Genomic DNA, 27,921 nt, shown 5'->3' on the forward strand with positions numbered 1-27,921 from the left:
GTTAAGACTTCATCTATATACATTAAACTAGACAGGTTGTAGTATTTCCGTGATAACTTTTGATCTGTGACTCTGATTGGGACAAAACCAATTCCTAATGAACGATAAAACTCAGGGCTATAGATCCAATAGGTTGTACGACTCGTAATTCTTTCTAGAACTCCGGTTATGACCAAAATAAGTTGACGCTTGTGCAGTATACGGGAATAAAAATCCGGGTTGATTCAAATAAACTATGACTCGATTTTAGACATATTTATTAGCTCAAATTAATTAATCAATTAATTAAGGAAATTCCTTTAGTCATTGGTTAGATTATTTAAGCATATTTACAATCACAAGTTAAACAAGCGGTTAGTTTAATCACATATAAGTTATGGACAAACAAGAGATGCACAAGCAATCAAGTAGTCACAATATGATGCAATGAGTTTGCAACCTAACCATGGCTCTAGTTATTTAAAGTTCAAGGATTATGGTTAGTCAAAGAGGGTCCATGGTTATGAGTCCGGATGCATTGCGCGGAAGCCTTACCTTTGGAAGGGTTAGCATGTATGGATGGGACCCCGCAAGTTAAACTTGCTTCCATGGTTTGATGAATTCACTAACTCGAATGTACCCTTCGTTGCAATGAGCATTCGATTGGGTAGATGGAGCGTGAATTCCAAGAGGTTTATGGCCATATGTAGAACTGACGAGGGGAAAATTAGATCGTTGACTAATCCTCCCTAAGCCAAACAAAATTTATAAACACTTAACAAACCTAAATACAAGTATAGAGGTAAGTCAAGGGTTGAACCCAAAGGAACGATTACATTCAAGTGCTTTCAATTTGGGCGCCTAAGCTAGGTCGAAATCGAAGGTGAAGAGGTAACGCTACTAACTAACAAAACAAACAACCAAACAAATAAAGCACTGGGAATGGGGATTAACAAGTAATCATGATAATTGCAACAACTTGAGAAGAACATTCCAATCAAAGGTTGTGAAGACTAATGATAAGAGCTGTCAATTGGAATCAAAGAGCTGTCTCCTATTCGTTAAAGTAGATGTCTCTACGAATAACAAACTAAGATAATCACAATCCAAACCAATCGATAATTGCAATTCCTAAACCAATTGGTCGTGTCATTAGCAATTACAATGCAATCTAGCATAATTCTCAAGGCCTAATCGAATTACACACATTCAAACTTACATTACTCACTTTACTCTCAACAATCAATCAACACAATTCCCAAATTAATCACAATCAATCAATCATACAGTTTCCCCCAATTCCACTACAAGAAAAAGGGTAATTAGCGACGGCCAAAGTAGTCGCAAATCCGTCGCAAAAATGGATTTTGTGACGGATTTGCAACTACTTTGGTTCGTTTCCAAAGACCTTGTCGTAAGTCCATTTTTGCGACTAATTTTTGAACAGTCACAAATTTAGCGACGGATTTGCAACACCTTTGCAACTGCCATTTAGCGACTAACTTTCAAATTTTAGCAACTAAATTGTTGTCCGTCGTAAAATATTTGCAACGGATTAGCAACTACGGAGACTAATGTTTTAAGACTACTTTTGCGACTGATTAGCGACTACTAGACCAAAATTTTGCGACTACAGAGACTAGTTTTATTGTGACGGATTTTCGACTATTAAGACTAATGTTTTTCGCGACGGATTAGCAACTACATACGAGACCAAAATTTTGCGAATACAAAACTAATTTTTTGCGACAGATTAGCAACTATTGAGACTAATTATTTTGCAACTAACCAATCAATCTCTAAAACAAATCTGCAGTTGCTAAATTTTTGCGACTAAATATCAATATTTAGAGACCATAATTTAGCGACAACCAATATCAATCCAAAACAAAAGGTACCCACGCATAAATTCAAATAACAAAAATGTTAAATTTTATTCAAATATCCAAAATATCATCAATTTTGTATCAATGTTTTAAAAAACAATATTCAAACCCATATGACTAATTGTTTCAAAAATCACCTCCCATATAAAGAAAGCTACTTCAAATAAGAATTAATGACGTTGTAAAAGACCAGTTGCTCACAAAATTACCACCAAGAAAATAAAAATCACTTAGTTGCATCACGAGAGGCGCGGGTGACTGTAGACATAGGAGGCTTAGAAGGACCGTAATGTTGTTGGAGAAGTGATGCCATTTCCTGTAATGTTTTTTGCATAGCTAATTTTTCCTTCTTCCATGTAGCTTTTTCGATCTCATGATTTTCTACAAATTCCTTAGCATATTTTAAGCTCTCTGTCGCTATTTTTTGGCTTTCTTCTACCTTATTATGGTTTTCTTCCGCCATCTTCTTTAATTCTTCAACTTGAGAGCTTAGTTGAGAAATCATGGAAGGAGTGGAAGATGATGTTGTAAGTTGAGAAGTAGGATCGCTCTTGTAGTACATTTGTGAAGCACTCCCTAAACCGTAGACTTTTCCTTTCTTTTGCCCACCTACAACCTCCACGTAGACTTTGTCGGGGTTTATCTCAATTCCTTTGTTCTTATATTCCTAAAGTTTTTCCATATATTCTCTCTGCATTAAGATACATTAGTAACTATGATCTCAAATAATGTTAAAACTTAAAAGACTAAAAACATTAAAAAAAATAAAAAATAAAAAAAAAGTTAAAATAAAAAACGTAACACTTACAGTAAAATAATTATTGTAAGCAAATATTAGTAAAAATTTCAACAGATTCTCCTTTGTAAATTGAAGCATTCCCTCCAATAGGGTATGGCTTCAAAATAAACCTGTTTCAATTCACATTATGCCATACCATATTAATCATTTGATTAATGCCGGCCAATTATTCTCATCCTCCAACTCAATCACACAAACAAATAAACAATCAATAACATCTCCAAACATTAACTACCATATATTTTTTTTGTAATCTTAGCAAAAAAATATAAGTATACTCATACCATGGCTTGATGAGTCTTGTCACCCATCAATTCAACTTCATCATTACCCACACATACAGAATAAGTGCTCTCATAGACTACAGTAGCAGTTGGTAAAATTACATCCTTTTTCTTTGCCTTGTATTAGTAGTTGTTAGCACTAAAAAAAATACAACAAAAAATATGGGGAAATGGACTGCAAAGCAATTGTAATAAAAATCAATTATAATCATCTCTTAGTGGCTAAAAAGTTTCTACTTGCTTCAATCTTTTAAATGACTTGCATCATGGATAATTAAGGCTGTAGCTATGCATCTATCTCAAACAATTCACAGATGTGCACTTAAACTGCTCCTCAAAGCAAACAAGAAACTGATAACTTATTCCTATCACAGACTTTGTTTGCAATTGTCTCTTGAGATTTGTATACTGGGAGTTATGGTAAATCCACGTTTGATAAGAAATGTGGTTTATGCAAAAATGTTGTGTTCTTGTGGCTTTAGCTTTCATATTCTTGAATTTTGATTTGTCACCTTACTTTCTTTCTTGCTGTACAGAAAGAATCAAATGGTAAACGCACTAAAACTTCCTCACAGGATGAAAATGACAGTTCAAAGGCTGAAGGTGAATCAAATTCAGCTGGTGGTAACAAGCCTGCTGAAAAATCAGTTGAACCACCAATAGACTACATCCCATGTCAGAGCAAGAAGGGGTCAAGCTACAGACAGCCACAGTCTTGCAAAAAGAGTAATTTTCTTCTTGATTTTGGTGACATATTTTTCCCCATTGTTTTAGGTTCTTCTTGTAGAGGATTAACAAAATTATCAACCATCAAACAAGATATGCTCTTATGTTCTTATGTTGCAATTGAATCCTACCCCTAGATTTTTGGAAGAATACTCTGTCATGTGGCTTCTGCAGCAATTTTTACTCATTGTTTTTGCAATTGAATTTTAGTCCCTAGATTTATATTCTTGAATTTTGATTTGTCACCATACACATTGTCTTGCAGAAAGGTGGGTGATGGTCTTGGTTTATGCAATTTGGGGAGCTAGGAACAGGGGTCTCTTTGAGAATGACTGGAAGGGCCCGAATGAAATTGTAAGCTGCGTTGGGGGGCTGATGGTTGAGATGGACAGTGAGGGACATGGGAAGAGAGGTGGAAGTGTTGCTAGGGACAAGAATCTCTGGTGTGCTCCCACGGGTTCCTTTATAAAGATTAATGTTGATAATTAATGATGTTCTTTACTGTTATTTCTGATTTATTATATCTATTTTACATTACGCGGTTTTCGTCTTGGGGAATAGTTGGATGCTGTAACAAACTAACAGTTAAAGACTAGTAATAAAATCGAATTATGCAATAAAGATTCAATCTTGGGGAAGATGGGCAGCTTTTTGATTAACTTGAAAATGGAAATAGCAACAAGAGTAGCTTGAGGCTACTAGTCTCTATTAGCACCTTTAGGGCACCACTCTCTAGTCCTAGAAATTACTATGATCTTGCCTAACTAGCAATTCCTACCCTCCCTTTCATATATATACAAGTGCTGACAAAAGAAGGACAAAACAAAGATGCAGCAGCTGTCATGATCTCAGGGGCTGCTTCACTGATTTGGTGGTGACTGCCCTGCTGTCACATTCCTTGACAGACCTCCCCTCATTGGCTCCTCATTACTTGGCTGACCCCTCCTCCTTCGCACATAAGTAATCAAGCCACGGTCCTTAGGAATTAGTGCACTCGTCACAGATGCAGAAAATTGAATGATATAATGAATGAGAACCAGTTCACAGTTCCATTTAATAGGAATTTGAAGGACAAGATACTAACTTTGGGTGATATCAATCAAAACGCTGTCTGACACAAAAAAAATAGGCAGAAACATATAAATGAACATTTCACCCGACTAAAACTCGATGTAACCACCATTTACATAAAAAGAATCATATTGATTTATGAATGCTGTTACTGAATATCATAATTTGAAACAATCTGAAATGCAATCTGGGTAATACAATCTTAGTAGTCGACCTTCTAATCTCTCATACATCCATTTTCGATTCAATTTCTCCGTGATCCTAACTATTAGACGACTTTGTTAATCATACACACATATGTAATATTGTCTTCTTATATATGTAATTTATTCTTATTATATATGTTATTTAGTACACAACTATAGGCAGACCATGTATTGAGGTATTAACATATAGATACATTCATCCATCTAATTTCATGTGTTTTGTCAACTCTTTTAAGCATCCCATCTATTTTAAATAACAACATATTAAAGTTTGATATGATTATTAATTTATTATAAATTATTAGGTGATAACAAGCTATTCTATCCACTAGCAATGGTTGGTAGCATAGCTACGACATAATAGAGTGCTTTATAGGTCTGAGCTATAAATTATTAAAGGACAAATTTTCATACTAATTTAATTTTAATAGGATCAAAATTTAAGTGAGTAGTACAATGTGCTGATATAAATTAGTTCAAAAGGGTGTCATTCAGCTTTAAATCATACATTAGCTTATAATGTGGCAATACTATTCACTCATTTTTGCCCTGCTAATCTAAATGCACTTAGCTTTAAGATTTTAATAACAAGATTAACAATCTAGTTAGTCTAAGGCACATCTATTGGTAATTTCTTCAATAACCAAGACCCTTTTCTTCTCAAGTTTGTACATACTGCACTAATAATCCCACTTTTTGTCCTTAAATTTTATGGACTAGACTAGAAATTATTCAAGAAGGTGATAAGGATGATAATAACTAAGTCAAAGATATTATCATTCAATAATTTTTGTCTTGTTAATAAACTCTCTAACTCTATTTGATTGCTTTACTATATGTAATTATCTTGATTAATTTGCCATGAATTTAGCTTGCCAACTTTGGATAATATTCTATAGTTATTTGGCTAGTATCTCTCTGTAATCTTTTATAACCTTTATATGTAATTCTTCTAATCAACTCTTTAAAGCTAATGCTCTTAATGGAATATTATGTAATTCCATCATACTACTGCTTCTTTATTAGGGTCACAAAAAAAAAATGCAATTGAGTGGCTTTATGCTGAGAGTTCGCTAAATAATGCAATTGAGTACATGGGGTTTATACTTATGTGACTGATTCAATTCAGTATATTAGTGAATTTTGTAAGAAATAAATCCAAAATGATTATAAGATAAGAATAATCATTTCTTGTTAATCTAACTGTTAGTCAACATACTAAGTTACATTTGCCATCAAAGAAAAATCAAAACTTTACAACAATTTTCATTTGTAATGAATAATTAAATGTAGTATTAAATTACAATGGGAGCCTTATCCATCAAATAAAATGGGAGGCACAATCTTTTGTACCGTAAAATCCATGGAAATGCTTATACACATCAGAAATTCACAATACCATGTAGATTAACGATTTTATAAAATACCCAGAATCAAATGGAATAAATGCAATTTATAAATATGCAACTTAGCAAATTCAAATTAAAAATTAAAAACCTTAATTAACCGGCATACCCACAAATAATTAGCAAATTCAAACCTAAATACCCTAAATCAGGGGTAACCACATAAAAATTGTTATAGAACCAAGAAAAACAACAAAACAAACTACAATTTAAGGAAAAACATACTCACAATTGATAATTTAAATCAAACAACGAAGCCCGCAAACACCCGGTAAGGAAAAAAGAAGCACAATCAATGATGTTTGCTGGAGAAGCGGAATTGCTTCAATGTCTATTAGGTTAAAGGGAACTCTTTATGTAATTCGGAGAAATTGGGATTTGGAATTGGATTTAAGGGAACTCAATTTGGGAAAATTGGAATTGAAAATTTGAGGGTAGTAATGTAGTATGCAGCGGCAAAACAAAGAAAATAAAATTGAACTGGAGAGGACACACCAACAGTAGTGAAGTCGTGGGTAACTGGGTAAGTGTGAATTCGTAGTGTTGGTGGGAAATTAGGCTAGGAAATTAGTCCAATTGCGCAAAAACACAACCACACACAATTCAGCCATTCTTTACCAAGAAAAACTAAAGAAGCTCGCTTGAAATTTCAGAAAAGGGATCCAAATAAGCCTTAATTAAGCACACATAATTGAACCCAATCCCGACAAAACGAAATTCTAGCACCACAATTTCAATAATCAAAATCATGAGTAAAAACCTAATACATCAAAAGCAAAATTCAGAAAACAAGCCTTAAATTGAAGATCAGTGGAGCTCATAAACTGCACTGTAAATTATGGAATCTGAGCCCGTGAGTCGAAGTGAAATCGAGTAGGTAAAAGCTTTAATTTGGTGAAATCGTTTCAATGGCAGAAAAGATGAGCAGAGGGTTTTAGCGAGGGAATTGTAGAAGTGATGGCGGTTCTTCAATAAAAAATTCGAGATTAAAATTGATAGAGGTTGAAGAGATTCAGCGCACGAAATAGGGGGTTTTCAAGTAATGTTATTAGCTAGGGTACATTTGATATTTTTTGATGAAGAGTATGTACTGAACGTATTATCAATAAAGGAATAAGGAGTGATAGTTACTGTTTTTTTGGAGGCAACAACTTTATTATACTAAGGGTTATTTTAATTTCTTTTCTAATAAATCTAAAAAAAATCGTAGCAACTACTGTGTTAGTTGCAATAGTTGTCGCACTTTTATTTTTTTTAAAAAAAATGATTTCAAAATTATTAACGTTAGCAACTACAATTTAGTCGCAAATTATTATAAGAGCGTCGCAGATAAGTGACCGCAAAGCAACCATTATAAAATCGGTTGCAACTTTTGCGACTACTCGTCTATTTCAGTCACAAAAATATTTTTAGCGATTGATTATTATGATAGTCGCAGAAATCAGTAGCTAATTAGCGACCGCATAGCAACTACTACAAAATCGGTTGCAAAATTTGCGGCTACTCAGTCGCAAAATTATTTTTACGACTAATTATTATGGTAGTTGCAAAAATCAGTTGCTAATTCCCCTTTTTCTTGTGGTGTTCCTAGTCAAACAACTATTCAAGAATCATCATCTATCAATAAACAACTAAGAAATCAAGAGTCAACAAAAAAAAGAAGAACAATTACACTAATGAAGATCAAACATCAAAATCAAACCAAACAAACATGAAATTAAACAAAGCAATAAAATGAAATAGAGTAAGAAATCCTCATTGATTGATTATGGAGATCTTCAATACAATTGTCACCTTGAACCTTCAATCTCTCAAATCCCCAATAAAATTCCTCACTTTCTCTCTCTAAATCTAATCCTAAAACTAACCCTAGATCTAGATAGAGAACCTCTCAACTAAGCTAAAATTATGATCAAAATTATGTCTAAAACTTCTTCCAAAAATCGGCTGAAAAAAGGTATTTGTATTTTGTAAGAGGTGCGAAAACGAAATCGAGCGAAGCCAGAAAAAAGGGAGGAGCGCCCCCGCGGGCAGAGGCGTACGCCAGCGCACAAGCCATGCGCGCCCGCGCACAGGGGCTGCGCGCCCGCGCGCTAGGGTTGTGCGCCCGCGCTCTTTTGGGTTTCTTTCGACTTTCTCGCCGCTTCGTGCGTTTGCAATTGGGGTCTTCGAGTGCACGCATATGATGATGATGGACACTAAGCATGGCAGATTCAAATGGACTCCACGGTGGATTTAACACCACATTTCATGAGAGCACGGCTTGAGAGCGCAAGAGCTAGAACTTGGAGCATTCAGTTCCTTGCATCTTGAGCTTTCCCAATGCTATGAGCTTACTCCAAAATCATCTTCCAACTTAAAAAACCACCAATATCAAGACCCGAACCTCGTACAATACCTACAACCTCAAAAAGGGGAGAAATAAAGGAGAAAACACAAGAAAAAGCATAAAAACACAAAACAAGAGAGAAAAGGAAATAAAGAGAAAATGCATAAAACTAAGCATTTATTAAGAAAGAAAGCTATGAAAAGAAAGTAAAAACAACCTAAATACTCATCAAATGAGTGCCATTTACTCATCAAGAAAACATATGGGTTTCAGAAAAGAAGGAAAAACTCAATTAGAAAGTAAAATTGGCCAAATAGTACTAGAACCGGTCAAAGCAAGAGGGCAGACGTCTGGCTCGGTATTGGAAGAATATGGCGCGAGAAAACAGGGACCATCACGAGGAGATGTCCCTGTCGTGTCGCGATATTGCTATTGCATCGCGACAGAGCCATCGCACTGCGATGAGTCCAATATTCGTAGCACTTTTTTCGATTCTAGTTATGAAAGATATTTCCCAAATTTCCTACGTATAAAAAGCATATGTTTTTAACGCATTATGGATGGTCTTTCCAATGCGGACCTTTTTATGCTTATGCCAATAATGTCAATCAAAATTACGCACATGAATACTTAGAACTTTTCGAGTCTCAACCACTCATTCTAAATTATTGCCAAAATAAATTTCATGAATTAAAATAGAAATCCTCCCTAGTGGAGTCACCCAAAAATTGTAGTAAATATTTCAAGCATCTCACACTTGATCCCCACTATGATCATACACTTAAGTATGGTGGCGTCCAAATGGAAGGAAGCTAGAGATCCATGAGATCGCTAACTCCATAGTGGTCCGGAACCATGACTGGATATTCGGAGATGAAGATACAAATTCAACCTAAAAGAGATTGAACCTGCCCTAAATAGACCTCTACTTTATTCTTCTCATATTCATGTGCGCTTTCCGACTAACGTACAATCAATATATTAATCCTAAACCTGTTTAATCCGTGTTGGTTGAATATTAATGCACAAACAAATCTATTATTAGTGATCACTTGAATTAAAATCATGTTAGCCTAAATAAAATTATTAATTATCTTATTAAGCGTGATTTCAAGTACAAATTCCCTTTAAACCTACAAAAGAGGGCGTGATCAAGCAATAACAATAATATATCAAGAAACATAATAATATTGATACAAAAATCATCATAATTATAATATTTAATCTCATGAAAGCATAATATTGATAGCAAAATCCTTGACATGATACTAATAAGATTAATAATAAATTCTAGCATGTCACTAAAAAATAAAAGATTAATGTTTTTGCCCTAACATGATATTAGAAATATTAGTTAACTCCCTAAACATAAAACTAGAAATTAATAAAAACATCCTAACATGATACTTACTAGTGGAAAAATAGCTATCTGTAACGGGCAAAAACAACCTATCTGTAACGGGCAAAGGGTGTTACGTATGCAGCCATTAGAGCATCATCACTCGTAGTATAATTTTATACCACGGTGTAAATATTCATCCAAAATCAGATAATTTTTACTACAATGGTGATAATTTTTACTATCACTTGGTACAAATTTGCATTGAACCGTGTGTAGTGGGTCCCATTGGCTGCTATAATTTATATTTTTTTTTTTACCTACATCACATATGAAATGTTGCGTTGTGATGTAGGTTATCGGTAGAATGATGTGTTTTGGTGTTGCAAAAGCCAAAAATTGATACTCACGTGAGTATGCATGCAAGCTGAGGGTTTAAATAAATGAACCAGTAACATAGCGCCAAGTGTCAGGAGGAAATTTGTTATTTTAGTAAGGTTAAAATTTCAACGGCTATTTTATAAAATTTGACAAAATAAAAAAATAAATAAAATTTACCAACGTTAATAATTTTTCAACCTCTTTAAAATGATATCCATATTGATATACTTTCAGATCACATATATAAAGTTTAAGCTTGTAATCATGTACCAATAATTATCTATTGCAATCCGTTAAAAATATGTATATAGTTCACTATATTAAAAATGATAATTACTAGTATTTTATATCAATGACTAAAAACAACTTTAATCCTTTTAAAAGTTTATATTATCATAATTACAAAGCTAAATGTAATTTTTTTTGTTGGTTATTATAATTAGTTTGACCTTTTATTTTAATAATTTTTGTAAATATGTTAACTGTTATTAGACTGATTAAATAAATTATTTAATAATTATATAGGAGTAAGATGTAATATATATAGGAGAGAGATGATTTTTTTTTAAAAAAATATATATAGGAGAGAGAAAGTGTGGTGGGGTATAGTAAAAAATGAGAGAAGGGGGAATGATATACTTTTTCTATACCATGGGTGGGATGCTTTTTGGAGGAAGTATATTGTTTTATGGTATAGATGACGTAGAAGAGTGAGAAAGTAGTAGAGAGAGAGGGATGGTATAAATTTTTATACCATGAGTGAAGATGGTCTTACGGATAGGCTATATTATTTGTAACGGGCATGTTATCTGCCTGTTACAAATAGTGTCTTCCCGAATTTAAAAAAAAAATCCAGCACATGCTGGACAGCTATAGCTAGCACAATTCTTTTATTAAATAATGAGAAAAAAAAATCATATTTTATACAAGTATAGTATAGACTTCATATATAACAACATACATGTACAATTGTTCTAGAGGATAAATAATGTAAAAAATGGTACACAATACATATTTAATACTTTATCTTTATTTCCAAATAAAAATTTAAATAAATTGAAATTCAAAATAACATCATCTTTCTTGGACACCACATTTCTTCTTTCGTATAGGATCTTCCTCAAATCATTCCCAGAATAAAAATCATCAATATCTTCCTCCTGTACACAAAGAAACACAAATAATATCAACTTTTTTTAATTAAAGAAGCCAAAAAGAGCTTAACCAAATAAAAGAGAAAAGGTTATTTACTAGTACATGCCCAGTATAAGGAAATTACAAAACATGAAAGGAGAAAAAAATCGACAAACTACAACTGCTAGTACATATAATCAAACGCTTGTAAGTCAACTAAATGAAGATGAGAGGGGATAACCCATCAAATCAGTTTAAAATAAAATAAAAACAATGTATAAGCAAAATTCTACTCATAGGTCATTAATGCATTTATTTCGGTCATAAGTAAGCAGATTTTCCTTGTCAAATTAAATAATCATCTAAATTGACTAAAGGCTAGATATTTGCTGAACAATTCCAAAAGCTGATACATATGTTAAGACACTAGTTTGGCCATCTAAAAAGGGCATATATTAGCTTTTACCCAGCAAGAATTATCTCAATAATACTCATCAGCTATAGTATTGATAGTAATAAGGTCACACATCAGTAAGTTAATGCAGATCATGAACATACCTAGTGTACACGGAAAGCAAATCGAATGCTTCATGTACTTCTTTGCTAATTGTACTGATGATAGCTTAATCTGAATGCAGATAATGATGTTTAACAAAAGAAATCCTCAATCACGTAGATTTGTTCAAAATTAGACTTGAAAATTATCAACAATTCTTGAGTCCCATCAACCAATTCATTGCAATTCCAAACTCCTTATATCTTGAAATAGCCATGTCACGTGTGCGCAACAATGCATACACACTTTGTTCAGCCCTGGATAAAGAAATGTCATGAATGAGGTCCAAGAAAGCTACTAAAGCTGAGTGCAAAATTCAAATCAATATATAGGATTTACAGAAAATTTACAGAATAAATCGGCAACATTATGCTCTGCTTTATTTGCGATTTGACCAGAGAAAGGTTATAGTGCTAATACTTACTTTTCAAGTAACGAGTACATTTTTTTAGAGCTTTGATTCAGGTTGGTGCAGTGTACACATTTATGCTCTGTCGTTCTTGTCAAAACTTAAGACTCTGTTACTTTTGATGGATTTATTTCCTGCAGTGACAAAAACTGGTTAGCCTTGCAATTAGAACACTGCAAACATCATTCTTGCAATTAGAACTCTTATTCACATTTCAAATTGGCTTATATACACTGATGGCGTAAGTGATGACCTTATTTTCATTTCTCCTTAAGGTCATATGTTATTTCTAGCTGATATAGAACTACGACCCTAGCCTTAGATGGTAAGGATGGACCGAAGTATGTATATAAACCAACTAAGAGAAAGACTGAAGTTTTCTACAATGAATTATAAAGAGTACTGTTTTGTATTCCTTTTTATGTGAAGACCACTAGTTCTTGTAGTATACTTTGCATATTTTATATTAAGAACTATAAATTTCAACTAGTAAACAAGGGAGGTTATGCTTCAGATCGATGAGTTTAACTATTATCAATCCATAATGTATACAAAGTAAATATTTCAATGTGGCTGCTACTTTACATATTGATTTTAATGATGCTGCTATGAATTTGCAAATTAAACCAAAAATATTATCATGCACGTATAATCAATCTAACCAGAAAAGTTATTAAATTTTATCAGAACAGCAAAGGTAGGAAACATACCAAAACACCAATAATACTTGCAATTCTAAGTCTGAAATTCTGAATCTCTCTGTTTAACATGAAGTATCAGTACATATATGAGTTGGTTTTCCTCTCCCTTTAAAGTAGGTATTGTAGGTTAATTTTCTTAATCACGATATCATATAAACAAAGGCCTTATTTTGTGAATTAAGTACATTTCTGGGGAAGACCAATCAGCCACTGTGAGGGCAACAATATACTATGCATTATTTTTAGAACATACATAGTCAAACAGAACTTGTGCTAGTAGTAAAACAATGAAACTAGAAGTTCATGTGTATAAAATAAAAGAAATTAACCATGTACATACCAAGAAGGAAAGTTATTCATCTAGCCAATTCACAAATGCAACAAGATCTTTATTTAGAACATACATAGTCAAACAGAACTTGTGCTAGTAGTAAAACAATGAAACTAGAAGTTCATGTGTATAAAATAAAAGAAATTAACCATGTACATACCAAGAAGGAAAGTTATTCATCTAGCCAATTCACAAATGCAACAAGATCTTTATTTAGAACATACATAGTCAAACAGAACTTGTGCTAGTAGTAAAACAATGAAACTAGAAGTTCATGTGTATAAAATAAAAGAAATTAACCATGTACATACCAAGAAGGAAAGTTATTCATCTAGCCAATTCACAAATGCAACCAGATCTTTAATGTCAACAAAAGAAGTAGCTCAGACTTCAGATGCTAATGACTGAACAAAACCTCCAGCAAACTAAAGCAACTAAAATTCATAAATATTGACGATCAATGAATCATACAATTATTAGAGAAACAAAAACTAACAAAACCAGATCAACCCAATTAACAAAAAAAATTATAAAATAAAATGATAAGAAATTAGATCTAAGAACCTGTGTAGCCTTGTAAGCGGTGGTTTCGATCGACTCCATTGATTTCTCCACTGGAATTGTTCTCCGCTGCTCATCCTCTTTCTCGCCTCTTCAGTCCACATCCTCCTCAATTCTGCCTTAATTTTCTCACCAACGATTCCTCTACAATATAATCTAGAGGCAAAATTGATAGTTACAATCTTTAATAAATCAGCAATATAACCAATAGTTCAATAATTCACCTCAGAAGCTTAAATTAAATTACCGACGAACCCTAGCTTGTAAATTAACATTGATTAATAGATGAAAAAGTACCTTAGATTTTGTTTAACTGAGGATTAAACCTCATAAATAGCTAAAACGGAGCTTCAATTGAGGAGAAATACTCAAGATCCAGCATCATCTTCTCCATGGCAGAATATATCAAAATTGAGAACTCAGCCATGAACGAATACCGAAGAAAACATACTTGAAATGTAGATCGTTGAGCAATTAGTCCAAATAGTTTGACAAAAATTCATAATTCAAATTTTATAAACGAAGATCTGAGAATTTAGAGTTGTAGAATTTTAGATTGTAGAGGTAGAAGAGATTGAGGAGAGAGGAGAGAGGAGAGAGGAGAGAGATACGAAGTATATTGAGGTGACTTAAAACCCTAACACGTGACCTATTCGTAACGGGCCTTATTTGCCTGTTACAGTTATTTGATTATTTTTATCGGTCAATATTTTGCCCGTTACAAATAGCACTTATTCGTATCGGTCAAATTTCGCCTGTTACAAATAGTGATTATTTGTATCGGTCATAAATATTGCCCGTTACAAATATTGTTTTTGTAACGAATTTCATTATGCCCGTTACAAATAACCTGTTACAAATGAAGTTTTTTCCACTGGTGACTAGGAATTAATATAATTTAAGCATGCTTTCTAAAGATATATAGCAATGAAATTAATCACTTTGTTGCCTCGTATCTCATTCTATCAAAACAATACACACGTTAGTAACTTCAAGAAAGATATTAAATCAAACAATTAAAACAATATTAATTGAAATTAGATTTGGGACCAAACCCTCAGAAATTATCAATCTTTCACGTCTAGGGCGAAGGAAACTTCGAGCTTGGATAGGTGTGTCTAAATCTCGTGATGGAGGAATATTGTATTTGAAAACGCAACACTTAGAAAGAGGGAGAAAGAATAAGCTTCTAGCTTTTGAGAGAGATAATAGAATAGATGATGATTGTTGGTGAATTAAAATGGAGGAAAAAGACCATTTTTTATAGAGAAAAATGACCGTAAACGATTAGAAAAGAGTTAGAATTCGAATCAGATTAAAAATTCTTTTATCGCACGGCGATATATTTATCGCGTCGTGATGGTTCTATCGCGGCACGATAAGACAGTTTTTTGCGGATTTTGTTTTTACCATATCTTTTGATCCAGAAGTCAAAATAAGGAATATATTATGTCGTTGGAAAGCTGTTGAATTCTACTTTCCAACCCAATTGGAATCATATTAAAATAATATAAGATATGGCCGAAATAGTGGAAGGGTGTCAGTTTTGAATAGAGTTTCGCATTTCTTTTATATCTTTTTTCGTTATAGCTCGGAATTAATATTATAATATATCATTGGAAAGATAAATTCAAGAGCTATCCATCCATCTAAGATTTGGATAAAAATTATGAAGCGCGAAAGTAATATCTGACTTTCTTTGAACGTCTTTCATTTCGAATAGAATTAGGACTTTTAATTCAGTTTCAAATTCTTTATCTTATCTTTTCAAAAAGGATAATTAAGATCTTTTAGAAACTCATAGAAGCTTCTAATTAATCCTAATTGGTTTAGGAATATAATTAAGATTAATAGACCCTCCACATGATCATTGGGTCGCACATCAAACTCGTTTAGATCCAGTTTAGTATTTTGACCATAACTTCCTTGTTATAACTCGAAATTGGGCTTATAATATATCGTTAAAAAAATCTTTTCAAGCCCCATACAACTACTCAATTATTGGACCCTGATTATGGATTATACTAAACTGTATTGGACGTTTTTCATAAATAAGATACGAAATGAATGATTTTCGAAAACAAAAAGAAATATTTTTATTAAAAACAAAGGCATCACAAGACTCTTTCACATTTCACCTTACTCGATATCAATGACGTGAAAAGTACTCATCACTTGGTTTGGTTTTTGGGGAGACACAATCAGGTGTCTACAACGTGCCTTGGAATGTAGGACAAAGAGGTGAAACAAAACTCCCTAAGGAGATGGGATGAGGTGACGAAAGAGTTTTTATTTCAGTTCTATTCACAAAAGAAAACGACCAAGGCAAGGGATCTCATTCAAAGCTTCACACAAAATTCCAATGAAAGTTTTTATGAGGAATGGGAGAGGTACAAGGAAACCGAAAGAGAGTGCCCACACCATGGGACTCATACCTATCAAGTCATCCAAATCTTCTATGGCAGTCTAAGCCCTCAAGGAAAATCTTGCCTTGATGCGGGAGCCAGAGGACCCATAATGAACAAGACGAAAGAGGAGATGGTGGATATTATTGAAGATGTGGTGAGGCGTTATATGGATTGGCAAGATGGTGAACGTGAACCAACAAGAAAAAGCGGTACTATGGTGTACTCGGTCGATCAAATCAATGCCATCAATAACTTGTCCTTTCAAATCTCGGATCTAAGGAAGGAAATGACCTCTATCAAAGCCAAACTTGAAAGTGCTTCTTCTCAAGCACCTATTCTTTCCTCCCAAAATAAGGGGAGAGATACATTTCCTAACTCTAATCCCCTTCCCTCTTCTAGCAACATGTCTAATAGCTTTTTTTTTTTGTGATATATGTGGTTCTGATCATGATGCTTCTAATTGCCCTCATGCTTCTTTGGATGGATGTGATGATTATGATAGCAATGAGAATGAGCATGTGAATTATGTGTCTAATAACAACGTTGGACCTATATTTGATAATCAAAGGAATAATGGGAATAAGAACTATCATCATCAAGGGAACTTTGATAATTATAGTCACAATGGGGGTTATAGGAACCAAGAAAACCAAGGTTTCCGAGGCAACTATAAAAACCAAGGTTATAGTGGTCAAAGCCAAGTCCAAGGATATGGGAACCATAACCAAAATTATGGTAACCACAATCAAAATTATTGCCAAAATCAAGGTCGGGGTAATTAGAGTAACCAAAGTAAGGGAAAATTTCAAAATAATACCCAAAGGGGTCCCCGACTCGGTTTTACTCCAAAAGCCTAAGGCCAAGGTGATAGCTCCTATGCTCAACAATATTCTTATAGGGGTAGTTTAGAGGATGTCATTGAAAATCAAATCAAGGTGTTGAACACTTACATGTCTGCTAGTGACAAGAAGTTTAATGACATGATGGCTCATAGAAAAATGTTGGAGAATCTAATTTCTCAATTAGCGAATGTTTTGAAAGAGAATGCAAGCCCTTCTTCTTTACCATCTTAAGGTTTAGGTAAAAAGAGACCGATAAATGGTATAGTGACAAGAAGTGGTAGGATCCTTGAGAATGGTGTGCCTAGGAAGAGTGAGGCTAAGGAAAGTCCCAAGGAGACTCTGGTCGAGGATGAGGGAGATAAAGGCCCTTTGAGTGAGGATGTAGGTGAGAAACCAATTGAAAAAGAAAAAAGAAAAAGGAAAGAAAGTTGTCAAACCCAATCTCCCATACCCCCACAAAAATTCATGAGGCACAAATTAAATGAACAATTTTGCAAATTCATAGAGATGCTTAGGCAACTTCATCTTACCCTTCCATTTACCGATGTCATCAACCAAATGCCAAATTATGCAAAATTCCTTAAGGACATCTTGAGTGGAAAAAGGACTTGTGATGTGGCAGAAATGGTTAGCTTGATCGAGAATTGTAGTGCAATCATTATGATTAAGATGCCACCTAAGTTGAAGGACCCTGGAAACTTTTCTATCCCTTGTGCTATCTATAAGATGCAAATTGATAATGTTAGGAGCTAGTGTTAGCCGTATGCCATATTCGGTTTATCAAAGACTTGAGTTGTGGGAACTTTTGCCTACCAACATTACCTTACAATTAGACGATAGATCGATTAAGTTTCCAAAAGGTAAGGTAGAGGATGTTCCTTTGAGAGTAGGGAAGTTTTTGATTCCGGTTGATTTTGTGGTTCTTGAGATGGATGAGGATGTCAACATTCCTATCATACTTGGTAGACCTTTTCTTGCTATTTCGGGTGCCATGATTGATGTTTAAAGTGCTAAGATTTCACTCAAAGTTGGAGAAGAGGTTATTGAATTTGATTTGAATAAAAGTATGAAATACTCTTCTTCTAAACTTTAAAATTTCATGAGAATTGAAATCTTAGATAACATTGTGAATTCCATGCATGAGCACTTACTCACATATAATGATCCACTGGAGTGTGTTTTATTGAATAAGGAAAAGATAGTAGAACATGGCAAGGAAATGACATTCTTTGAGAAAATCATTGATGAAAGCATGGAAGAGGGTGATGACCATATTTTCATGGGAATTTCAAGCCTAGATGCATTACAAGCGGCCTCAATAAAGGAAGGTAAAGGTATTCGCATGGTAGAGCTCAAACCTCTACCATCACACCTTAGGTATGAATTTTTGGGCCCCAACTCTACTTTTCCCATTATTGTTAGCTTCTCCTTGAATGAGAGCCAAGCTCAAGAGTTATGTGGTGTTTTGAGAAGGCACCAAGGTGCTTTGGGTTATACAATTGATGACCTCAAGGGTATAAGCCCAGCTTTATGTACGCACCATATCACTCTTGAGGAGGCACCTCACCTAGAGTTGAAAGGCAACGGAAGCTACACCCTCAAATGGGGGAGGTAGTTAAGAATAAAATCACTAAGCTATTGGATGCGGGAATCATTTTCCCCATCTCTAGCTCTAGATGGGTTCCCCCGGTCCATGTTGTCCTAAATAAAGGAGGCATGACCGTTGTAGAGAATGAGAGAGGTGAGCTCATTCCTACAAGGACGGTCATGGGATGGCAAATGTTAATAGAATATCGACGTCTAAACACATCCACCAAAAAGGATTATTTTCCCTTTCCCTTCATTGACCAAATGCTTGAAAGATTAACAAGGCATAAGTATGATTGTTTTCTTGATCGCTATTCCGGGTTTTTCCAAATTCCTATTCATTGGATGACCAAGAGAAAACAACTTTTACTTGCCCATATGGAACTTTTGCCTATAGGAGAATACCAATTGGGCTATGCAACGCCCCTGCCACTTTCCAACCCCCCTGCCATTTTCAAAGATATGTTGGAAGAGGAAATGGAGATGTTCATGGATGATATTTTGGTGGGTGGTGTTTCATTTGAAACTTGTCTTGAGAATCTTGAAAAGTGTTTGGCTAGATGTAAGAAAGTGAATTTGGTTTTGAATTAGGAGAAATGTCATTTCACGGTCGAGGAAGGCATTGTCGTTGGTCACAAGATCTCTCACAAGGGTATAGACGTGGACAAAGCGAACATCAAAGTTGTTGAAAAGCTACCACCTCCGGTTAACATGAAGGGTGTGAGGTCTTTCTTAGGGCATGCCGGGTTCTATAGGAGATTTATCAAGGATTTCTCTCTTATTGCAAAACCCCTCAATGATCTTCTCCAAAAAAATGCCGAGTTTGTATTCAATGATAAATACTTGGAAGCTTACAACAAGTTGAAAAACACTTTGATCTCTACCCCCATTGTCAAAGCTCCGAGGTGGGATTTACCTTTTGAGTTGATGTGCGATGCTAGCGACACGACCATAGGGTGTGTTTTAGGTCAATTGGTGGATAAGAAGCTTCATGTCATCTACTACATGTCAAAAACTTTAAATGTTGCTCAACGAAATTACACAAAAACATAGAAGGAATTTTTGGCAATTATCTATACTTTTTAAAAAGTTCTGTTGTTACTTGTTAGGTTCCAAAACCATTGTCTTCACGGATCATGCGCCTCTCAAATATCACTTGGGAAAAAAGGAATCAAAGCCTAGGTTGATCCGTTGGGTGCTTGAACTTCAAACCTTTGATCTTGAGATTAGAGATAAGAAAGGAGCGGAAAGCGTTGTAGCGGATCATACATCTATCTCGTCTTGAGGATTTCCAAGTCCAAGATGATGGGTCTCCTATTGAGGATAGAATGCTTGATGACTCATTGTATGCTATTGATGTGAAGGAGCTCCCATGGCTTGCCGATTTAGTCAACTATCTTGCATGTGGGGAGTTTCCACCTTCATTCTCTAAGAATCAAAACAAGAAGCTTAAAAGGGAGCCTAGGCATTACTTGTGGGATGACCCCATTTTGTACAAATGAGGCATTGATGGCTTGCTACGCCGTTGTGTGTCGAATGAAGAGGTGCCTAATGTTTTGAAGATGTGCCACTTGGATCCTAGTGGTGGTCATATGGGTGTTCCTAGAACCGCCTCCAAGATTATTCAATGTGGTTTATGGTGGCCGCATCTCTTCAAAGATACATGGGAATTTGTTAAGTCATGTGATCTAAGTCAAAGAACAGGGAACATCTCAAAGAGGAATGAGATGCCTCAACAACCTATCCTTGCACTAGAAGTCTAAGATGTATGGGGAATTGACTTCATGGGTCCATTTCCTTCATCTTATGGAAATCAATATATCCATTTTTTTTTTGGGTAAATTAGCATTTTATTACCAAAAGAGAGCAAAACATTACAACTTACACCAAGCTAAGCTGTAACCCCCAAAACTACTCAAAGCCCGGAAACCAGGCAAACACCCACCCACACAGTTCCTGTTATCTTGGTGCCACCTTCTAGGAAGGGTTCACCAAGGAAACAGGAACCTACCATGATCCTAGCCATCTTTCCACCTTCTAGGAAGGGTGCTAAAGGGAAAAACCAAGAAATCAAAAAGAAACAACAGGCCACCTCCTAGACTCAGCTGTAGACAAACTCTACAGTAGGACTAGACAACAGGATCGAAACAACCAATAGACTAACTAGATTACAAAATAAGGAAATTTCTGTTATTAATATCACACCTACAGGCAAGGTTAAAAATGATGTCCTGTACAGCACACTCTACACGTTTACAGGTTCCATTGAACATGGTGTTGTTCCTCTGCATCCAAATACAATGCACAACCTCTGCAAAAGCTATAAGCAACAATCTTGATTTAGTACCACTGCTCTTGCAATGCTGCTGCATCCAAAGAACCTCCTCGACAAAACCATAAATAGGTTTGTAGCACTTTAGTCTGTCCAAAACAGCTTTCCAGATTCTCTAAGGATAAGCACATGAGAAAAACAAGTGTTGAACAGATTCATTCTCATGCAGACATAGTAAGCAAACTGGATCACAGGCAAAGTTCCAAGAAATCAATCCCTCCTTTGTTAACAACCTATTCCACAATACAAGCCACAAGATAAAAACACTCTTAGGGGGAGCATAATTATTACAAATGAGCCTTTTCCAGTCCATTTTAGGTCTCTGAGGTCTAATCAGCTTATATAGTTTACTAATGTTCATAGTATTCCCAGAGATAACAGAACTCCAACCTTCCACATTATCTATAATACCCCTACACTGCAAAATTTTCCTCAAAACCTAATTACATTTCATAAGGATAGGAAATTCCCAACTTTTCCTGTTCTTGAAGTAATAAACATGGACCCATTTCACCCATAAACTATCAGATTTATGAGCCAAGTCCCAAAGAAGTTTGGTTACAGCTGCTTTGTTCTAGTCAGTAAGGGAGAGAATATTCCACCCCCACTCACTTTGGGAAGACAAATAGAATCCCAAGAGACAAGAGCCTTCCTGGAAAAGTTAGAACTACCAGTCCAAAGGAACATTCTAAATCTTGCTTCAATTTGTCTAAGAATTTTCTTAGGAAGGACAAAAATCTGAGCCCAATAAGTCAGAACTCCAAACAGGACTCCCCTGACTAACTGAAGCCTCCCAGCATAGGACAAGTGCTTTGCAGTTAAACCTGTGATTTTAGCAGTTACTCTCTCCACTAAGGGAGAGAAATAGTAAGCTTCTTAGAAGAAAGAGGGACACCTAAGTACTTAAAAGGAATAAATCCTCTCCCAATTCCAATAGCCTGAGCTAAAATCTGTTGATCAGCATCAGATTTCCCTCCAAAGAAAACCTCACTTTTATCAAGGTTGGCAGCTAAACCTGAATTAGTACAAAACTTACTAAAAGCTTAGAAAAGCAACTGGATAGAAGTAAGGTTAGTCTTGGCAAACATGAGCAGATCAACTGCAAATATAAGTTGAGTGAGAGAAACTTTCTCACATCTAGGGTGATAATTGAAATCAGGCTGCAAAGTGAGCTCATACAGGCATCTGGACAAATATTCCATCCCAATTGCAAATAGGAAGGGAGACATTGGATCACCTTGCCTCAAACCTTTCTTAGCTTGGAGGGGGGGGGGGAGGGGGTAGGAAATCCATTAATTAGAATGGAAAAAGAAACAGTGGTGATACACCCCATAATCCAAGCTATAAACTTGTTTGGAAAACCCAGCTCCACAAGAACAGTACTCAAAAAGCTCCATTCAATAAAATCATAGGCTTTCTTCAAATCCACCTTCACCATACATCTAGGAGTAATATGCTTTTGAGAGTATCCTTTAATCAACTCAGTTGCCAGCAAAATATTATCCCCTATGTGTTTCCTAGGGATAAACCCTGCCTGAGAATCATCTACAACCTCCCCAATAACCTGAGCTAGCCTTGTAGTAATCACTTTAGATATGAGCTTGTAAATCAAAGTACAGCAGGCTATAGGCCTATATTCTTTGACATAAGTTGGGTTAGGAACCTTAGGAACCAAAGTAATGGTTGTGCAATTCCATTCTCTTTGCATATCACATCTGTCAAAGAAATCCAGAACCCCAGCATAAACATCCTGCTTTATCTCAGGCCAAACCTTCTTGAAAAAGCAAGAATTGAACCTATCAATACCAGGAGCCTTACTATCATCAATATTCTTTAGAGCCAAATCAATCTCAACATGAGAAATAGGAGCAGTTAAGAAATTCTAAGAGTGCACTGAAAGTTGTATACCTCTTCTCAAAGTTACTAAATCAAGAACAGGAAGCACAGTACTAGCAGAACCAAGTAACACTTTATAAAATTGACAGATTTCAGCAGCAACCTGATCTGAATCTTTCAAACAAACATCATTATCAGTATAGATAGAATCAATTCTATTCCTGGCTTGTCTTTGCTTCAGGGCAGAAAAGAAATAGTAATTATTCCCATCACCAAACTTCACCCATTCAATTCTCGATTTTTGCTTATAAATATTTTCCTGAACATTATTCCAGTGCTTAACTTTCTCAATAGCCTAGAGTTCTAGATCCAGCAAAGTTCTATCATCAATATTCCTAGCCAAATCTTGCTGCATTTGCTCTAAGCTTAACTTAGCAGCCTCAATTTTCTTAGGAACATTCCTAAAATGTCTCACATGCAAGGATTTAAGAGCAATTTTCACCCTTTTCAGCCTATACTAGACTTTTTGCATAGCATTCCCAGAAGCAGGACCAGTCCAAGCAGTCTTAACAATATCAGTGAAAAGCTCATGCTGAGTAAGACAATTAAGAACTGAAAGGTCTACCTCTAGCTGGAGGAGCAGGGGTAACCTCAAATAACACAAGACTATGATTAGAAAGGGCAGGAGACAAATAGTGAGCTTCAACATGACCCAAACTGTCCACCCAAGCCTGGTTAACCAATCCTCTATCAATGTTGGTATGAGTAATGGGCCCTGAGGTAGCTTTGTTATTCCAAGAGTAATAAGCTCCTTTACTCTTAATCTCATCAAACTCTATATCATCAATGAATCTCTGAAAATCCCTAACTTCATAGTCAGAGACAAGATTGCCATTCACCCTATCATAAGTATACAGAACAGTATTAAAACCACCAGCACAAATTCAAGGATTCTGGTGAACATGCAATCCTTTAATAACATCCCACAAAGGCACCCTATCATGAATAAAATGAAGGCCATACACCAAAGTAAACATGATATGAGAAGAAAGATCCCTATGAGAAATAAAATAGTGAATAAACTATTCATGAATGAGAATAGGCACCAAAATAATAATGTCAGAGTTCCAGCCAAGCCAGATCCTATCTCTATGAGAAAAACTGTAATTATCCATCCATACCCAACTATTACCAAACTTCCTTTGCAATTTGGCTTTATTTATTTGATTAAATTTAGTCTCAAGCAAACCAATTACATCAACATCAGCTACCCTGTCAGAGGTATTCAGACCTCTGACATTCTAGGTAAGGAGAATCATGTTGGGGGAGGGGGATTATCCACACCCCCACTTGGATTCTCTGTCTCTAACTCTGCAGTTTCATCCTCCAGTAAAGCCCTGTATGCATTAGTGTTAATTATACCATGAACAATGTGTTTAGCACTATGGCTCTTATTTTTCTTGCCCACCACTCTTCAATCATTCTCTGAGTTGACTTGAGTTGTAGTAGGTCCAGGAGTGGTAACAACTTTCCTGGGTCAGCAGTAGGTGGTGGTATAGTAGCTTGAGCTTTAGCAACCCAAACATTCTTAGCAACAGGAGCATCTTGCTTCTTCTGAGGTTGAGGTTTAGGAGCAATTTTTTGAGCAATCATGCCCAACTTTGTTACATTTTGCACAAAAAGGAGATGTCCATTCAAACACAACCTTCTGCTCAACCAGTTCCCCAGTTGGACTCTCAATCCAAACACTAGAAGGCAAAGCCTTAGTGATATCTACCTCAATTAACATCCTAGCCAAAGACACTCTTAATTGCCTAGAAGTACATTCATCTGCATAGATTGGAACTGCTAACACACTTCCAATTCTACTTAAAGTTTCAGCACCCTAGCAGTTCAGAGGCAGGTTAGGGAGTTTCACCCATAGAGGAACTGTCCTAAGTATTTCAGCATAAGAGTTAAATTTTGCAGACCAAGGTTTAACAATAGCTGGCTTCCCAAAAAACATATGAGGCCTCGCAGTTAAAATAGCATGCATATCATCATTATTTTACAACTTCAAACTGAAGTAACCATCATCATGCCAAAAGATTTCAGCCTTCAAAACAGTATTCCAGGTTTCAGGAATATACCTATGTACAGCAGCAATTGTTGGGTAATATCCCACAACATAAAACACTATTGCATTCTTCCATTTACTATTGCCCTGCTCCAATTCTGAACTCTACAACTGAGCCACTGCCTTGCCTTCCTTAATAACAGGAGCCACAAAGGATAGGTTAAGCCCCTTTTGCATTGAGCTTTCCTTGAAATCCTTAATTCCAAGGATTGTCTTTCTAGACAGGATTACCTTGACTAGGTTGCTCTCGAGGTTGTTCAATAGCTATAGTAACACCAACAGAGGTAGCAGTCGATTGATTTCGTTCATTATTCAAAGTAATCAAAGATGCTAAAGTGTTCTGATTATTCTGAAGTTGAGTATTTTGTGGTATGGGGGTGGATTGTTTCTTCTTCCTGCCCATTGAAACTAATTTCCAGCTGCAAAAACCAGCAAAAACTCATATCACCATGAGAAGAGAGAGAAGAGAGAAAAGTCAAGAAAAGTCAATATATCTATGTTGCAGTTGACTATGTGTCGAAGTGGGTTGAAGCTATTGCCTCCCTAACAAATTATTACAAGGTGGAAATGAAGATGTTAAAAAAGGTTATTTTCCCAAGATTTGGTGTCCCTAAGGCGGTGATAAGCGATAATGGTTCACATTTCGTGCATAATACCTTTTAGAGGATGTTAAAAAAGCGTGGAGTTAATCAACTTTTTAGTCTTCCATGTCATCCTCAAACTAGTGGACAAGTTGAGGTGTCTAATCGTCAAATCAAGTTAATTCTTGAGAAGATAGTTGCAAGAAATAGGAAGGATTGGTCGGATAAGCTTGATGATGCCTTGTGGGCGTATAGAACGGCTTTTAAAACTCCTATTGGCACTACTCCTTACCGTTTAGTTTATGAAAAGTCTTGTCATCTTCCGGTTGAGCTTGAGCACTGCACTCATTGAGTTGTTAAGAAGATCAACATCGATTTGGCTAGTGCGGGAGAACAGCATTGGCTTGATCTCCATGAGTTAGAAGAACTTCGTTTGGATCCCTAAGATTGTGATTGTATGTACAAATCCTGTTCTAAGAAAGAGCATGACAAGCTTATCGAGAAGAAGGAGTTAAATGTTGGTGATAAAGTGCTTCTCTATAATTCAAGGATGAGGTTATTTCCTGGAACACTTATGTCTCGTTGGAGCGGTCCTTTCATGGTTCAAGAGGTTTTCTCTAATGGTGTTGTTAAAATCTTTCCTTTGAATTCCTCAAGATCATTGAAAGTCAATGGCCATAGACTCAAGCGCTATTATGATGGTGTTTTTGTCGGCCTCATTCACAAGATGATTCTCTATGATCCACCTTGAAAGGAGGGATAACGTCAAGCTAATGGCGTTAAACAAGCGCTTTTTGGGAGGAGGCAACCCGACTTTTTAACTTTCTTTCATTTTTCTTTTATATTATTTTTCTTCTTTGATGCCTTTGATTGCCAACAATCTTGGTACCGGTTTTGAGGTTGAAGCGTTTTTGTGCTTGTTTAGAGATATGAGGTAGAATTGAGTATTGGTGGGTTCATTATGGCGTTCACATAAAATTGGGATCTTGAACCCACTATCAAAGGGTTCGGGACTTCCATGTTTAGTAGGTACCATAGTCCCGGGAATGAGCCAGGTCGTTGAGCCCATCATTGTGCACACGAAGGATTCGAGAGCTATGCGCAACCCAGCTGTGCGCGGGCGTACAGGTGCCTAGCACGGGCGTGCTCGTGCTGCTGCGTGCACCCAAAAATTACCCCTTCCTCATTTCTTGCATTCTTCTTCTTATTTCTCTCCTCCTCTATTGTTATTTCAAGCAAGTTCATTATTTTTGCTACTACATTTCATCATATCATCTCTTTGTTCACTTTAATTAGTTGATAATTGCTCTAATTCCCAATTTCATGCTCTACCTTTGATTTTCTTTCTCCAAAAGTTGGGATTTTTAAGTACTTTTGATTAGGGTTTAAGATTTTGCATTTTGGATTGAATACTTGTTGTTGTGCACCATTGTTCCATTTCACTAAGGTTTTCTACTCACTCAAGGTATGATTTCTTTGTTTCTTTGGATTTCCATGCTACATATTTCACCTTGAAACCCTTGGTTTATGCTTTAATGGTGGTTCCACTTTGCTTGGTTCATGACTCCAAATTTTGTGTTGATGATGTTTTATTGATGATTATTTGAACTTTAGTTGCCATGATTTTGCTTGATTAATTACAATATTGGTGCTACCATTGTTGGTCATCTTCTTTGAGTATGGTCATAGATGTTCTCCTTCACTTCATTTTTGATTGGAATGTTGTTGCTCATTGGTTATATTTGAAGATTCATGAATTCTTGCCATTGTTGTTGATTGAATGTGCCTTCATACTCGGTGTGTTTCAATTTACTCATTCCATCTTCACTATTAGTTATTGGTTTCATTTACTTTTTCAATGTTATATCTTTGAGCTTCATTCCATTCATGTACCTTCTTATATACTTGTGTTGTAGATGGCACCACTCGGTTGGCCTAAGAGAGCTCGTAGCACTATTTCTAGAGTGGTTGTTCCACCCCCCAACAAATGTGAGCGAGACTTATGGGATTAAATTCACAAAGCAAGCATATTGGGAGAATTTTGTTCGTTTCTCTTCTAGGAAGCTTCTTTCAACAAGGTTCTATGATGCTTCAACAATAATCAAGCTCGGTATTGATAAG

The 27,921-nt window shown here is 35.6% G+C and overlaps 1 long non-coding RNA gene and 1 pseudogene across 1 annotated transcript; both read right to left on the reverse strand.

The window, feature by feature from the left end:
• Nucleotides 1-11,290: 11,290 nt before the first annotated feature.
• On the reverse strand, nucleotides 11,291-14,681 carry LOC145572322 (uncharacterized). Its single transcript, XR_014096784.1, has 5 exons — nucleotides 14,396-14,681; nucleotides 14,102-14,254; nucleotides 12,521-12,639; nucleotides 12,099-12,353; nucleotides 11,291-11,566 (listed from the first exon to the last, which is right to left on the reverse strand). It is a non-coding gene; the product is annotated as an uncharacterized LOC145572322 (long non-coding RNA).
• Nucleotides 14,682-16,429: 1,748 nt separating this feature from the next.
• LOC145573474 (small nucleolar RNA R71) lies at nucleotides 16,430-16,527 on the reverse strand (annotated as a pseudogene).
• Between the last annotated feature and the right edge of the window lie 11,394 nt (nucleotides 16,528-27,921).

Source organism: Chenopodium album, chromosome 12, assembly GCF_948465745.1.
Source record: "Chenopodium album chromosome 12, dcCheAlbu1.1, whole genome shotgun sequence".
Lineage (NCBI taxonomy): Eukaryota > Viridiplantae > Streptophyta > Magnoliopsida > Caryophyllales > Amaranthaceae > Chenopodium > Chenopodium album.